The 12,500-nt window shown below is 37.4% G+C and overlaps 2 non-coding genes and 43 pseudogenes across 2 annotated transcripts; all 45 read left to right on the forward strand.

Moving 5' to 3' along the window:
* Positions 1-221: 221 nt before the first annotated feature.
* Positions 222-340, forward strand: LOC148458496 (5S ribosomal RNA; annotated as a pseudogene).
* A 116-nt stretch (positions 341-456) lies between these two features.
* On the forward strand, positions 457-575 carry LOC148458497 (5S ribosomal RNA; annotated as a pseudogene).
* A 116-nt stretch (positions 576-691) lies between these two features.
* LOC148458498 (5S ribosomal RNA) lies at positions 692-810 on the forward strand (annotated as a pseudogene).
* A 116-nt stretch (positions 811-926) lies between these two features.
* On the forward strand, positions 927-1,045 carry LOC148458499 (5S ribosomal RNA; annotated as a pseudogene).
* A 116-nt stretch (positions 1,046-1,161) lies between these two features.
* Positions 1,162-1,280, forward strand: LOC148458500 (5S ribosomal RNA; annotated as a pseudogene).
* A 116-nt stretch (positions 1,281-1,396) lies between these two features.
* LOC148458501 (5S ribosomal RNA) lies at positions 1,397-1,515 on the forward strand (annotated as a pseudogene).
* Positions 1,516-1,631: 116 nt separating this feature from the next.
* On the forward strand, positions 1,632-1,750 carry LOC148458502 (5S ribosomal RNA; annotated as a pseudogene).
* Positions 1,751-1,866: 116 nt separating this feature from the next.
* Positions 1,867-1,985, forward strand: LOC148458503 (5S ribosomal RNA; annotated as a pseudogene).
* Positions 1,986-2,101: 116 nt separating this feature from the next.
* LOC148458504 (5S ribosomal RNA) lies at positions 2,102-2,220 on the forward strand (annotated as a pseudogene).
* Positions 2,221-2,336: 116 nt separating this feature from the next.
* On the forward strand, positions 2,337-2,455 carry LOC148458505 (5S ribosomal RNA; annotated as a pseudogene).
* Positions 2,456-2,570: 115 nt separating this feature from the next.
* LOC148458506 (5S ribosomal RNA) lies at positions 2,571-2,689 on the forward strand (annotated as a pseudogene).
* Positions 2,690-2,805: 116 nt separating this feature from the next.
* LOC148458507 (5S ribosomal RNA) lies at positions 2,806-2,924 on the forward strand (annotated as a pseudogene).
* Positions 2,925-3,040: 116 nt separating this feature from the next.
* On the forward strand, positions 3,041-3,159 carry LOC148458508 (5S ribosomal RNA; annotated as a pseudogene).
* A 112-nt stretch (positions 3,160-3,271) lies between these two features.
* LOC148458509 (5S ribosomal RNA) lies at positions 3,272-3,390 on the forward strand (annotated as a pseudogene).
* Positions 3,391-3,506: 116 nt separating this feature from the next.
* LOC148458510 (5S ribosomal RNA) lies at positions 3,507-3,625 on the forward strand (annotated as a pseudogene).
* A 116-nt stretch (positions 3,626-3,741) lies between these two features.
* LOC148458511 (5S ribosomal RNA) lies at positions 3,742-3,860 on the forward strand (annotated as a pseudogene).
* Positions 3,861-4,446: 586 nt separating this feature from the next.
* On the forward strand, positions 4,447-4,565 carry LOC148458512 (5S ribosomal RNA; annotated as a pseudogene).
* A 116-nt stretch (positions 4,566-4,681) lies between these two features.
* LOC148458513 (5S ribosomal RNA) lies at positions 4,682-4,800 on the forward strand (annotated as a pseudogene).
* A 116-nt stretch (positions 4,801-4,916) lies between these two features.
* LOC148458514 (5S ribosomal RNA) lies at positions 4,917-5,035 on the forward strand. The gene has a single exon (XR_015873382.1). It is a non-coding gene; the product is annotated as a 5S ribosomal RNA (ribosomal RNA).
* Positions 5,036-5,151: 116 nt separating this feature from the next.
* LOC148458515 (5S ribosomal RNA) lies at positions 5,152-5,270 on the forward strand (annotated as a pseudogene).
* A 116-nt stretch (positions 5,271-5,386) lies between these two features.
* LOC148458516 (5S ribosomal RNA) lies at positions 5,387-5,505 on the forward strand (annotated as a pseudogene).
* A 116-nt stretch (positions 5,506-5,621) lies between these two features.
* Positions 5,622-5,740, forward strand: LOC148458517 (5S ribosomal RNA; annotated as a pseudogene).
* A 116-nt stretch (positions 5,741-5,856) lies between these two features.
* LOC148458518 (5S ribosomal RNA) lies at positions 5,857-5,975 on the forward strand (annotated as a pseudogene).
* Positions 5,976-6,091: 116 nt separating this feature from the next.
* LOC148458519 (5S ribosomal RNA) lies at positions 6,092-6,210 on the forward strand (annotated as a pseudogene).
* Positions 6,211-6,795: 585 nt separating this feature from the next.
* LOC148458520 (5S ribosomal RNA) lies at positions 6,796-6,914 on the forward strand (annotated as a pseudogene).
* A 116-nt stretch (positions 6,915-7,030) lies between these two features.
* On the forward strand, positions 7,031-7,149 carry LOC148458521 (5S ribosomal RNA; annotated as a pseudogene).
* A 116-nt stretch (positions 7,150-7,265) lies between these two features.
* On the forward strand, positions 7,266-7,384 carry LOC148458522 (5S ribosomal RNA; annotated as a pseudogene).
* Positions 7,385-7,500: 116 nt separating this feature from the next.
* Positions 7,501-7,619, forward strand: LOC148458523 (5S ribosomal RNA; annotated as a pseudogene).
* A 116-nt stretch (positions 7,620-7,735) lies between these two features.
* Positions 7,736-7,854, forward strand: LOC148458524 (5S ribosomal RNA; annotated as a pseudogene).
* A 116-nt stretch (positions 7,855-7,970) lies between these two features.
* Positions 7,971-8,089, forward strand: LOC148458525 (5S ribosomal RNA; annotated as a pseudogene).
* Positions 8,090-8,205: 116 nt separating this feature from the next.
* LOC148458526 (5S ribosomal RNA) lies at positions 8,206-8,324 on the forward strand (annotated as a pseudogene).
* A 351-nt stretch (positions 8,325-8,675) lies between these two features.
* On the forward strand, positions 8,676-8,794 carry LOC148458527 (5S ribosomal RNA; annotated as a pseudogene).
* Positions 8,795-8,910: 116 nt separating this feature from the next.
* Positions 8,911-9,029, forward strand: LOC148458528 (5S ribosomal RNA; annotated as a pseudogene).
* Positions 9,030-9,145: 116 nt separating this feature from the next.
* LOC148458529 (5S ribosomal RNA) lies at positions 9,146-9,264 on the forward strand (annotated as a pseudogene).
* Positions 9,265-9,379: 115 nt separating this feature from the next.
* On the forward strand, positions 9,380-9,498 carry LOC148458530 (5S ribosomal RNA; annotated as a pseudogene).
* Positions 9,499-9,614: 116 nt separating this feature from the next.
* On the forward strand, positions 9,615-9,733 carry LOC148458531 (5S ribosomal RNA; annotated as a pseudogene).
* Positions 9,734-9,849: 116 nt separating this feature from the next.
* LOC148458532 (5S ribosomal RNA) lies at positions 9,850-9,968 on the forward strand (annotated as a pseudogene).
* Positions 9,969-10,084: 116 nt separating this feature from the next.
* On the forward strand, positions 10,085-10,203 carry LOC148458533 (5S ribosomal RNA; annotated as a pseudogene).
* A 586-nt stretch (positions 10,204-10,789) lies between these two features.
* On the forward strand, positions 10,790-10,908 carry LOC148458534 (5S ribosomal RNA; annotated as a pseudogene).
* Positions 10,909-11,024: 116 nt separating this feature from the next.
* LOC148458535 (5S ribosomal RNA) lies at positions 11,025-11,143 on the forward strand (annotated as a pseudogene).
* A 116-nt stretch (positions 11,144-11,259) lies between these two features.
* On the forward strand, positions 11,260-11,378 carry LOC148458536 (5S ribosomal RNA). Its single transcript, XR_015873383.1, has one exon. It is a non-coding gene; the product is annotated as a 5S ribosomal RNA (ribosomal RNA).
* A 116-nt stretch (positions 11,379-11,494) lies between these two features.
* Positions 11,495-11,613, forward strand: LOC148458537 (5S ribosomal RNA; annotated as a pseudogene).
* Positions 11,614-11,729: 116 nt separating this feature from the next.
* LOC148458538 (5S ribosomal RNA) lies at positions 11,730-11,848 on the forward strand (annotated as a pseudogene).
* A 116-nt stretch (positions 11,849-11,964) lies between these two features.
* On the forward strand, positions 11,965-12,083 carry LOC148458539 (5S ribosomal RNA; annotated as a pseudogene).
* Positions 12,084-12,199: 116 nt separating this feature from the next.
* LOC148458540 (5S ribosomal RNA) lies at positions 12,200-12,318 on the forward strand (annotated as a pseudogene).
* Positions 12,319-12,500: the final 182 nt, after the last annotated feature.

The following is a 12,500-nucleotide window of genomic DNA, read 5'->3' on the forward strand; positions in this document are numbered from 1 at the left end:
CCACACTAGACATGGCCAATGTCGTCTGATCTTGGAAGCTGTGCAGTGTTGGGCATGGTTATTATGTGGATGGGAGACCACCTGGGAATACCAGGTACTGTAGGTAATTTTATACAGCCATAACATTCTTTTATATTACATTTACATTAAATTTTTTCAACTTATCAATGAATTTACTTGAGTTAAGAAGTAAAAGAGGTCTAAAGTTAAGGTTTTTGAGCACCTACAGCCAAACCACTCTGGACATGCCCAATCTCATCTGATCTTGGAAGCTATGCAGTGTTGGGCCTGGTTAGTACTTGGATGGGAGACCACCTGGGAATACCAGATGCTGTAGGAAATTTTATACTTACATAACATTCTTTTCTATTACATTTTACATTTAGTTTTTTCAACTTATCAATAAATTTACTTGAGTTAAGAAGTAAAAGAGGTCTAAAGTTAATGTTTTTGAGCACATAGAGCCAAACCACACTGGACATGCCCAATCTTGTCTGATCTTGGAAGCTATGCAGTGTTGGGCCTGGTTAGTACTTGAATGGGAGACCACCTGGGAATAACAGGTGCTGTAGGTAATTTTATACTGCCATAACATTCTATTCTATTAAATTTTACATTTAATTTTTTCAACTTATCAATGAATTTACTTGAGTTAAGAAGTAAAAGAGGTCTAAAGTTAATGTTTTTGAGCACCTACAGTCAAACCACACTGGACATGCCCACTCTCGTCTAATCTTGGAAGCTATGCAGTGTTGGGCCTGGTTAGTACTTGGATGGGAGACCACCTGGGAATACCAGGTGCTGTAGGTCATTTTATACTGCCATAACATTCTTTTCTATTACATTTTACATTTCATTTTTTCAACTTATCAATGAATTTACTTGAGTTACGAAGTAATACACGTCTAAAATTAATGCTTTTGAGCGCCTACAGTCAAACCACACTGGACATGCCCAATCTCATCTGATCTTGGAAGCTATGCAGTGTTGGGCCTGGTTAGTACTTGGATGGGAGACCACCTGGGAATACCAGGTGCTGTAGGTATTTTTATGCTGCCATAACATTCTTTTCTATTACATTTTACATTTAATTTTTTTAACTTATCAATGAATTTACTTGAGTTAAGAAGTAAAAGAGGTCTAAAGTTAATGTTTTTGAGCGCCTACAGCCAAACCACACTGGACATGCACAATCTCGTCTGATCTTGGAAGCTATGCAGTGTTGGGCCTGGTTAGTACTTGGATGGGAGGTCACCTGGGAATACCAGGTGCAGTAGGTAATTTTATACAGCCATAACATTCTTTTCGATTACATTTTACATTAAATTTTTTCAACTTATCAATGAATTTACTTGAGTTAAGAAGTAAAAGAGGTCTAAAGTTAAGGGTTTTGAGCAGCTACAGCAAAACCACACTGGACATGTCCAATCTCGTCTGATCTTGGAAGCTATGCATTGTTGGGCCTGTTTAGTTCTTGGATGGGAGACCACCTGGGAATACCAGGTGCTGTAGGTAATTTTATGCTGCCATTACATTCTTTTCTATTACATTTTACATTTAATTTTTTCAACTTATCAATGAATTTACTTGAGTTAAGAAGTAATAGAGGTCTAAAGTTAAAGTTTCTGAGCAACTACAGCCAAACCACCCTGGACATGCCCAATCTCGTCTGATCTTGGAAGCTATGCAGTGTTGGGCCTGGTTAGTACTTGGATGTGAGTCCACCTGGGAATACCAGGTGCTGTAGGTAATTTTATGCAGCCATAACATTCTTTTCTATTACATTTTATATTACATTTTTTCAACTTATCAATGAATTTACTTGAGTTAAGAAGTAAAAGAGGTCTAAAGTTAATGTTTTTGAGCACGTACAGCCAAACCACACTGGACATGCACAATCTCGTCTGATCTTGGAAGCTATGCAGTGTTGGGCCTGGTTAGTACTTGAATGGGAGACCACCTGGGAATAACAGGTGCTGTAGGTAATTTTATACTGCCATAACATTCTTTTCTATTACATTTTACATTTAATGTATACAACTTATCAATGAATTTACTTGAGTTAAGCAGTAATAGAGGTCTAAAGTTAAGTGTTTTGAGCACCTACAGCCAAACCACACTGGACATGCCCAATCTCGTCTGATCTTGGAAACTAAGCATTGTTGGGTCTGGTTAGTATTTGGATGGGAGACCACCTGGGAATACCAGGTGCAGTAGGTAATTTTATACAGCCATAACATTCTTTTCTATTACATTTTACATTAAATTTTTTCAACTTATCAATGATTTTACTTGAGTTAAGAAGTAAAAGAGTTCTAAAGTTAATGTTTTTGAGCACCTACAGCCAAACCACACTGGACATGCCCAAGCTCGTCTGATCTTGGAAGCTATGCAGTGTTGGGCCAGGTTAGTACTTGGATGGGAGACCACCTGGGAATACCAGGAGCTGTAGGTAATTTTATACTGCCATAACATTCTTTTCTGTTACATTTTACATTTCATTTTTAAACTTATCAATGAATTTACTTGAGTTAAGAAGTAAAAGAGGTCTAAAGTTAAAGTTTTTGAGCACCTACAGCCAAACCACACTGGACATGCCCAATCTCGTCTGATCTTGGAAGCTATGCAGTGTTGGGCTTGGTTAGTACTTGGATGGGAGACCACCTGTGAATACCAGATGCTGTAGGTAATTTTATACTGCCATAACATTCATTTCTATTACATTTTACATTTAATTTTTTCAACTTATCAATGAATTTACTTGAGTTAAGAATTAATAGAGGTCTAAATTTAATACTTTTGAGTACCTACAGCCAAACCACACTGGACATGCCCAATCTCGTCTGATCTTGGAAGCTATGCAGTGTTGGGTCTGGTTAGTTCTTGGATGGGAGACCACCTGGGAATACCAGGTGCTGTAGGTAAATTTATGCTGCCATTACATTCTTTTCTATTACATTTTACATTTAATTTTTTCAACTTATCAATGAATTTACATGAGTTATGAAGTAATAGAGGTCTAAAGTTAAAGTTTCTGAGCACCTACAGCCAAACCACACTGGACATGCCCAATCTCGTCTGATCTTGGAAGCTATGCAGTGTTGGGCCTGGTTAGTACTTGGATGGGAGACCATCTGGGAATACCAGGAGCTGTAGGTAATTTTATACTGCCATAACATTCTTTTCTATTACATTTTACATTTCATTTTTCAACTTATCATTGAATTTACTTGAGTTCAGTAAAAGAGGTCTAAAGTTAATGTTTTTGAGCACCTACAGCCAAACCACACTGGACATGCCCAATCTCGTCTGATCTTGGAAGCTATGCAGTGTTGTGCCTGGTTAGTACTTTAATGGGAGACCACCTGGTAATACCAGGTGCTGTAGGTCATTTTATACTGCCATAACATTCTTTTCCATTACATTTTACATTTAATTTTTTCAACTTATCAATGAATTTACTTGAGTTAAGAAGTAATAGAGGTCTAAAGTTAATGCTTTTGAGCACCTACAGCCAATCTACACTGGACATTCCCAATCTCATTTGATCTTGATAGCTATGCAGTGTTGGGCCTGATCAGTACTTGGATGGGAGACCACCTGGGAAAACCAGGTGCAGTAGGTAGTTTTATACTGCCATAACATTCTTTTCTATTACATTTTACATTTAATTTTTTCAACTTATCAATGAATTTACTTGAGTTAAGAAGTAAAAGAGGTCTAAAGTTACTGATTTTGAGCACCTACAGCCAAACCACCCTGGACATGGCCAATCTCGTCTGATCTTGGAAGCTATGCAGTGTTGGGCGTGGTTAGTACTTGGATGTGAGTCCACCTGGGAATACCAGGTGCTGTCGGTAATTTTATGCAGCCATAACATTCTTTTCTATTACATTTTATATTACATTTTTTCAACTTAGCAATGAATTTACTTGAGTTAAGAAGTAAAAGAGGTCTAAAGTTAATATTTTTGAGCACGTACAACCAAACCACACTGGACATGGCCAATGTCGTCTGATCTTGGAAGCTATGCAGTGTTGGGCATGGTTAGTACTTGGATGGGAAACCACCTGGGAATACCAGGTGCTGTAGGTAAGTTTATACTGCCATAACATTCTTTTCTATTACATTTTACATTTAATTTTTTCAACTTATCAATGAATTAACTTGAGTTAAGAAGTAAAAGAGGTCTAAAGTTATGGTTTTTGAGCACCTACAGCCACACCACACTAGACATGGCCAATGTCGTCTGATCTTGGAAGCTGTGCAGTGTTGGGCATGGTTATTACGTGGATGGGAGACCACCTGGGAATACCAGGTGCTGTAGGTAATTTTATACAGCCATAACATTCTTTTATATTACATTTTACATTAAATTTTTTCAACTTATCAATGAATTTACTTGAGTTAAGAAGTAAAAGAGGTCTAAAGTTAATGTTTTTGAGCACCTACAGCCAAACCACTCTGGACATGCCCAATCTCATCTGATCTTGGAAGCTATGCAGTGTTGGGCCTGGTTAGTACTTGGATGGGAGACCACCTGGGAATACCAGGTGCTGTAGGAAATTTTATACTTACATAACATTCTTTTCTATTACATTTTACATTTAATTTTTTCAACTTATCAATAAATTTACTTGAGTTAAGAAGTAAAAGAGGTCTAAAGTTAATGTTTTTGAGCACCTAGAGCCAAACCACAGTGGACATGCCCAATCTTGTCTGATCTTGGAAGCTATGCAGTGTTGGGCCTGGTTAGTACTTGAATGGGAGACCACCTGGGAATAACAGGTGCTGTAGGTAATTTTATACTGCCATAACATTCTATTCTATTAAATTTTACATTTAATTTTTTCAACTTATCAATGAATTTACTTGAGTTAAGAAGTAAAAGAGGTCTAAAGTTAACGTTTTTGAGCACCTACAGTCAAACCACACTGGACATGCCCAATCTCATCTGATCTTGGAAGCTATGCAGTGTTGGGCCTGGTTAGTACTTGGATGGGAGACCACCTGGGAATACCAGGTGCTGTAGGTAATTTTATACTGCCATAACATTCTTTTCTATTACATTTTACATTTCATTTTTTCAACTTATCAATGAAATTACTTGAGTTACGAAGTAATACACGTCTAAAATTAATGCTTTTGAGCACCTACAGTCAAACCACACTGGACATGCCCAATCTCGTCTGATCTTGGAAGCTATGCAGTGTTGGGCCTGGTTAGTACTTGGTTGGGAGACCACCTGGGAATACCAGGTGCGGTAGGTATTTTTATGCTGCCATAACATTCTTTTCTATTACATTTTACATTTAATTTTTTCAACTTATCAATGAATTTACTTGAGTTAAGAAGTAAAAGAGGTCTAAAGTTAATGTTTTTGAGCACCTACAGCCAAACCACACTGGACATGCCCAATCTCGTCTGATCTTGGAAGCTATGCAGTGTTGGGCCTGGTTAGTACTTGAATGGGGGACCACCTGGGAATAACAGGTGCTGTAGGTAATTTTATACTGCCATAACATTCTTTTCTATTACATTTTACATTTAATGTTTACAACTTATCAATGAATTTACTTGAGTTAAGAAGTAAAAGATGTATAAAGTTAATGTATTTGAGCACCTACAGCCAAACCACACTGGACATGCCCAATCTCATCTGATATTGGAAGCTATGCAGTTTTGGGCCTGGTTAGTGCTTGGATGGGAGACCACCTGGGAATACCAGATGCTGTAGGTAATTTTATACTGACATAACATTCTTTTCTATTACATTTTACATTTAATTTTTTCAACTTATCAATGAATTTACTTGAGTTAAGAAGTAAAAGAGGTCTAAAGTTAATATTTTTGAGCACGTACAGCCAAACCACACTGGACATGTCCAATCTCGTCTGATCTTGGAAGCTATGCATTGTTGGGCCTGTTTAGTTCTTGGATGGGAGACCACCTGGGAATACCAGGTGCTGTAGGTAATTTTATGCTGCCATTACATTCTTTTCTATTACATTTTACATTGAATTTTTTCAACTTATCAATGAATTTACTTGAGTTAAGAAGTAATAGAGGTCTAAAGTTAAAGTTTCTGAGCAACTACAGCCAAACCACCCTGGACATGCCCAATCTCGTCTGATCTTGGAAGCTATGCAGTGTTGGGCCTGGTTAGTACTTGGATGTGAGTCCACCTGGGAATACCAGGTGCTGTAGGTAATTTTATGCAGCCATAACATTCTTTTCTATTACATTTTATATTACATTTTTTCAACTTATCAATGAATTTACTTGAGTTAAGAAGTAAAAGAGGTCTAATGTTAATGTATTTGAGCACGTACAGCCAAACCACACTGGACATGGCCAATGTCATCTGATCTTGGAAGCTATGCAGTGTTGGGCATGGTTAGTGCTTGGATGGGAAACCACCTGGGAATACCAGGTGCTTTAGGTAATTTTATACTGCCATAACATTCTTTTCTATTACATTTTACATTTAATTTTTTCAACTTATCAATGAATTTACTTGAGTTAAGAAGTAAAAGAGGTCTAAAGTTATGGTTTTTGAGCACCTACAGCCAAACCACACTAGACATGGCCAATGTCGTCTGATCTTGGAAGCTGTGCAGTGTTGGGCATGGTTATTATGTGGATGGGAGACCACCTGGGAATACCAGGTACTGTAGGTAATTTTATACAGCCATAACATTCTTTTATATTACATTTACATTAAATTTTTTCAACTTATCAATGAATTTACTTGAGTTAAGAAGTAAAAGAGGTCTAAAGTTAATGTTTTTGAGCACCTACAGCCAAACCACTCTGGACATGCCCAATCTCATCTGATCTTGGAAGCTATGCAGTGTTGGGCCTGGTTAGTACTTGGATGGGAGACCACCTGGGAATACCAGATGCTGTAGGAAATTTTATACTTACATAACATTCTTTTCTATTACATTTTACATTTAGTTTTTTCAACTTATCAATAAATTTACTTGAGTTAAGAAGTAAAAGAGGTCTAAAGTTAATGTTTTTGAGCACATAGAGCCAAACCACACTGGACATGCCCAATCTTGTCTGATCTTGGAAGCTATGCAGTGTTGGGCCTGGTTAGTACTTGAATGGGAGACCACCTGGGAATAACAGGTGCTGTAGGTAATTTTATACTGCCATAACATTCTATTCTATTAAATTTTACATTTAATTTTTTCAACTTATCAATGAATTTACTTGAGTTAAGAAGTAAAAGAGGTCTAAAGTTAATGTTTTTGAGCACCTACAGTCAAACCACACTGGACATGCCCACTCTCGTCTAATCTTGGAAGCTATGCAGTGTTGGGCCTGGTTAGTACTTGGATGGGAGACCACCTGGGAATACCAGGTGCTGTAGGTCATTTTATACTGCCATAACATTCTTTTCTATTACATTTTACATTTCATTTTTTCAACTTATCAATGAATTTACTTGAGTTACGAAGTAATACACGTCTAAAATTAATGCTTTTGAGCGCCTACAGTCAAACCACACTGGACATGCCCAATCTCATCTGATCTTGGAAGCTATGCAGTGTTGGGCCTGGTTAGTACTTGGATGGGAGACCACCTGGGAATACCAGGTGCTGTAGGTATTTTTATGCTGCCATAACATTCTTTTCTATTACATTTTACATTTAATTTTTTCAACTTATCAATGAATTTACTTGAGTTAAGAAGTAAAAGAGGTCTAAAGTTAATGTTTTTGAGCGCCTACAGCCAAACCACACTGGACATGCACAATCTCGTCTGATCTTGGAAGCTATGCAGTGTTGGGCCTGGTTAGTACTTGGATGGGAGGTCACCTGGGAGTACCAGGTGCAGTAGGTAATTTTATACAGCCATAACATTCTTTTCGATTACATTTTACATTAAATTTTTTCAACTTATCAATGAATTTACTTGAGTTAAGAAGTAAAAGAGTTCTAAAGTTAATGTTTTTGAGCACCTACAGCCAAACCACACTGGACATGCCCAAGCTCGTCTGATCTTGGAAGCTATGCAGTGTTGGGCCAGGTTAGTACTTGGATGGGAGACCACCTGGGAATACCAGGTGCTGTAGGTAATTTTATACAGCCAAAACATTCTTTTCTATTACATTTTACATTTCATTTTTTCAACTTATCAATGAATTTACATGAGTTAAGAAGTAATAGAAGTCTAAATTTAATATTTTTGAGCACCTACAGCCAAACCACACTGGACATGCCCAATCTCGTCTGATCTTGGAAGCTATGCAGTGTTGGGCCTGGTTAGTACTAGGTTGGGAGAACACCTGGGAATACCAGGTGCTGTAGGTATTTTTATGCAGCCATAACATTCTTTTCTATTACATTTTACATTTAATTTTTTCAACTTATCAATGAATTTACTTGAGTTAAGAAGTAAAAGAGGTCTAAAGTTAAGGGTTTTGAGCAGCTACAGCAAAACCACACTGGACATGTCCAATCTCGTCTGATCTTGGAAGCTATGCATTGTTGGGCCTGTTTAGTTCTTGGATGTGAGTCCACCTGGGAATACCAGGTGCTGTAGGTAATTTTATGCAGCCATAACATTCTTTTCTATTACATTTTATATTACATTTTTTCAACTTATCAATGAATTTACTTGAGTTAAGAAGTAAAAGAGGTCTAAAGTTAATGTTTTTGAGCACGTACAGCCAAACCACACTGGACATGCACAATCTCGTCTGATCTTGGAAGCTATGCAGTGTTGGGCCTGGTTAGTACTTGAATGGGAGACCACCTGGGAATAACAGGTGCTGTAGGTAATTTTATACTGCCATAACATTCTTTTCTATTACATTTTACATTTAATGTATACAACTTATCAATGAATTTACTTGAGTTAAGCAGTAATAGAGGTCTAAAGTTAAGTGTTTTGAGCACCTACAGCCAAACCACACTGGACATGCCCAATCTCGTCTGATCTTGGAAACTAAGCATTGTTGGGTCTGGTTAGTATTTGGATGGGAGACCACCTGGGAATACCAGGTGCAGTAGGTAATTTTATACAGCCATAACATTCTTTTCTATTACATTTTACATTAAATTTTTTCAACTTATCAATGATTTTACTTGAGTTAAGAAGTAAAAGAGTTCTAAAGTTAATGTTTTTGAGCACCTACAGCCAAACCACACTGGACATGCCCAAGCTCGTCTGATCTTGGAAGCTATGCAGTGTTGGGCCAGGTTAGTACTTGGATGGGAGACCACCTGGGAATACCAGGAGCTGTAGGTAATTTTATACTGCCATAACATTCTTTTCTGTTACATTTTACATTTCATTTTTAAACTTATCAATGAATTTACTTGAGTTAAGAAGTAAAAGAGGTCTAAAGTTAAAGTTTTTGAGCACCTACAGCCAAACCACACTGGACATGCCCAATCTCGTCTGATCTTGGAAGCTATGCAGTGTTGGGCTTGGTTAGTACTTGGATGGGAGACCACCTGTGAATACCAGATGCTGTAGGTAATTTTATACTGCCATAACATTCATTTCTATTACATTTTACATTTAATTTTTTCAACTTATCAATGAATTTACTTGAGTTAAGAATTAATAGAGGTCTAAATTTAATACTTTTGAGTACCTACAGCCAAACCACACTGGACATGCCCAATCTCGTCTGATCTTGGAAGCTATGCAGTGTTGGGTCTGGTTAGTTCTTGGATGGGAGACCACCTGGGAATACCAGGTGCTGTAGGTAAATTTATGCTGCCATTACATTCTTTTCTATTACATTTTACATTTAATTTTTTCAACTTATCAATGAATTTACTTGAGTTAAGAAGTAATAGAGGTCTAAAGTTAATGCTTTTGAGCACCTACAGCCAATCTACACTGGACATTCCCAATCTCATTTGATCTTGATAGCTATGCAGTGTTGGGCCTGATCAGTACTTGGATGGGAGACCACCTGGGAAATCCAGGTGCAGTAGGTAGTTTTATACTGCCATAACATTCTTTTCTATTACATTTTACATTTAATTTTTTCAACTTATCAATGAATTTACTTGAGTTAAGAAGTAAAAGAGGTCTAAAGTTACTGATTTTGAGCACCTACAGCCAAACCACCCTGGACATGGCCAATCTCGTCTGATCTTGGAAGCTATGCAGTGTTGGGCGTGGTTAGTACTTGGATGTGAGTCCACCTGGGAATACCAGGTGCTGTCGGTAATTTTATGCAGCCATAACATTCTTTTCTATTACATTTTATATTACATTTTTTCAACTTAGCAATGAATTTACTTGAGTTAAGAAGTAAAAGAGGTCTAAAGTTAATATTTTTGAGCACGTACAACCAAACCACACTGGACATGGCCAATGTCGTCTGATCTTGGAAGCTATGCAGTGTTGGGCATGGTTAGTACTTGGATGGGAAACCACCTGGGAATACCAGGTGCTGTAGGTAAGTTTATACTGCCATAACATTCTTTTCTATTACATTTTACATTTAATTTTTTCAACTTATCAATGAATTAACTTGAGTTAAGAAGTAAAAGAGGTCTAAAGTTATGGTTTTTGAGCACCTACAGCCACACCACACTAGACATGGCCAATGTCGTCTGATCTTGGAAGCTGTGCAGTGTTGGGCATGGTTATTACGTGGATGGGAGACCACCTGGGAATACCAGGTGCTGTAGGTAATTTTATACAGCCATAACATTCTTTTATATTACATTTTACATTAAATTTTTTCAACTTATCAATGAATTTACTTGAGTTAAGAAGTAAAAGAGGTCTAAAGTTAATGTTTTTGAGCACCTACAGCCAAACCACTCTGGACATGCCCAATCTCATCTGATCTTGGAAGCTATGCAGTGTTGGGCCTGGTTAGTACTTGGATGGGAGACCACCTGGGAATACCAGGTGCTGTAGGAAATTTTATACTTACATAACATTCTTTTCTATTACATTTTACATTTAATTTTTTCAACTTATCAATAAATTTACTTGAGTTAAGAAGTAAAAGAGGTCTAAAGTTAATGTTTTTGAGCACCTAGAGCCAAACCACAGTGGACATGCCCAATCTTGTCTGATCTTGGAAGCTATGCAGTGTTGGGCCTGGTTAGTACTTGAATGGGAGACCACCTGGGAATAACAGGTGCTGTAGGTAATTTTATACTGCCATAACATTCTATTCTATTAAATTTTACATTTAATTTTTTCAACTTATCAATGAATTTACTTGAGTTAAGAAGTAAAAGAGGTCTAAAGTTAACGTTTTTGAGCACCTACAGTCAAACCACACTGGACATGCCCAATCTCATCTGATCTTGGAAGCTATGCAGTGTTGGGCCTGGTTAGTACTTGGATGGGAGACCACCTGGGAATACCAGGTGCTGTAGGTAATTTTATACTGCCATAACATTCTTTTCTATTACATTTTACATTTCATTTTTTCAACTTATCAATGAATTTACTTGAGTTACGAAGTAATACACGTCTAAAATTAATGCTTTTGAGCACCTACAGTCAAACCACACTGGACATGCCCAATCTCGTCTGATCTTGGAAGCTATGCAGTGTTGGGCCTGGTTAGTACTTGGTTGGGAGACCACCTGGGAATGCCAGGTGCGGTAGGTATTTTTATGCTGCCATAACATTCTTTTCTATTACATTTTACATTTAATTTTTTCAACTTATCAATGAATTTACTTGAGTTAAGAAGTAAAAGAGGTCTAAAGTTAATGTTTTTGAGCACCTACAGCCAAACCACACTGGACATGCCCAATCTCGTCTGATCTTGGAAGCTATGCAGTGTTGGGCCTGGTTAGTACTTGAATGGGGGACCACCTGGGAATAACAGGTGCTGTAGGTAATTTTATACTGCCATAACATTCTTTTCTATTACATTTTACATTTAATGTTTACAACTTATCAATGAATTTACTTGAGTTAAGAAGTAAAAGATGTATAAAGTTAATGTATTTGAGCACCTACAGCCAAACCACACTGGACATGCCCAATCTCATCTGATATTGGAAGCTATGCAGTTTTGGGCCTGGTTAGTGCTTGGATGGGAGACCACCTGGGAATACCAGATGCTGTAGGTAATTTTATACTGACATAACATTCTTTTCTATTACATTTTACATTTAATTTTTTCAACTTATCAATGAATTTACTTGAGTTAAGAAGTAAAAGAGGTCTAAAGTTAATATTTTTGAGCACGTACAGCCAAACCACACTGGACATGGCCAATGTCGTCTGATCTTGGAAGCTATGCAGTGTTGGGCATGGTTAGTACTTGGATGGGAAACCACCTGGGAATACCAGGTGCTGTAGGTAATTTTATACTGCCATAACATTCTTTTCTATTACATTTTACATTAAATTTTTTCAACTTATCAATGAATTTACTTGAGTTAAGAAGTAAAAGAGGTCTAAAGTTAATGTTTTTGGGCACCTACAGCCAAACCACACTGGACATGGCCAATGTCCAGTGATCTTAGAAGCTGTGCAGTGTTGGG

This window comes from Taudactylus pleione, unplaced genomic scaffold, assembly GCF_031769625.1.
Source record: "Taudactylus pleione unplaced genomic scaffold, aTauple2 ptg000967l, whole genome shotgun sequence".
Lineage (NCBI taxonomy): Eukaryota > Metazoa > Chordata > Amphibia > Anura > Myobatrachidae > Taudactylus > Taudactylus pleione.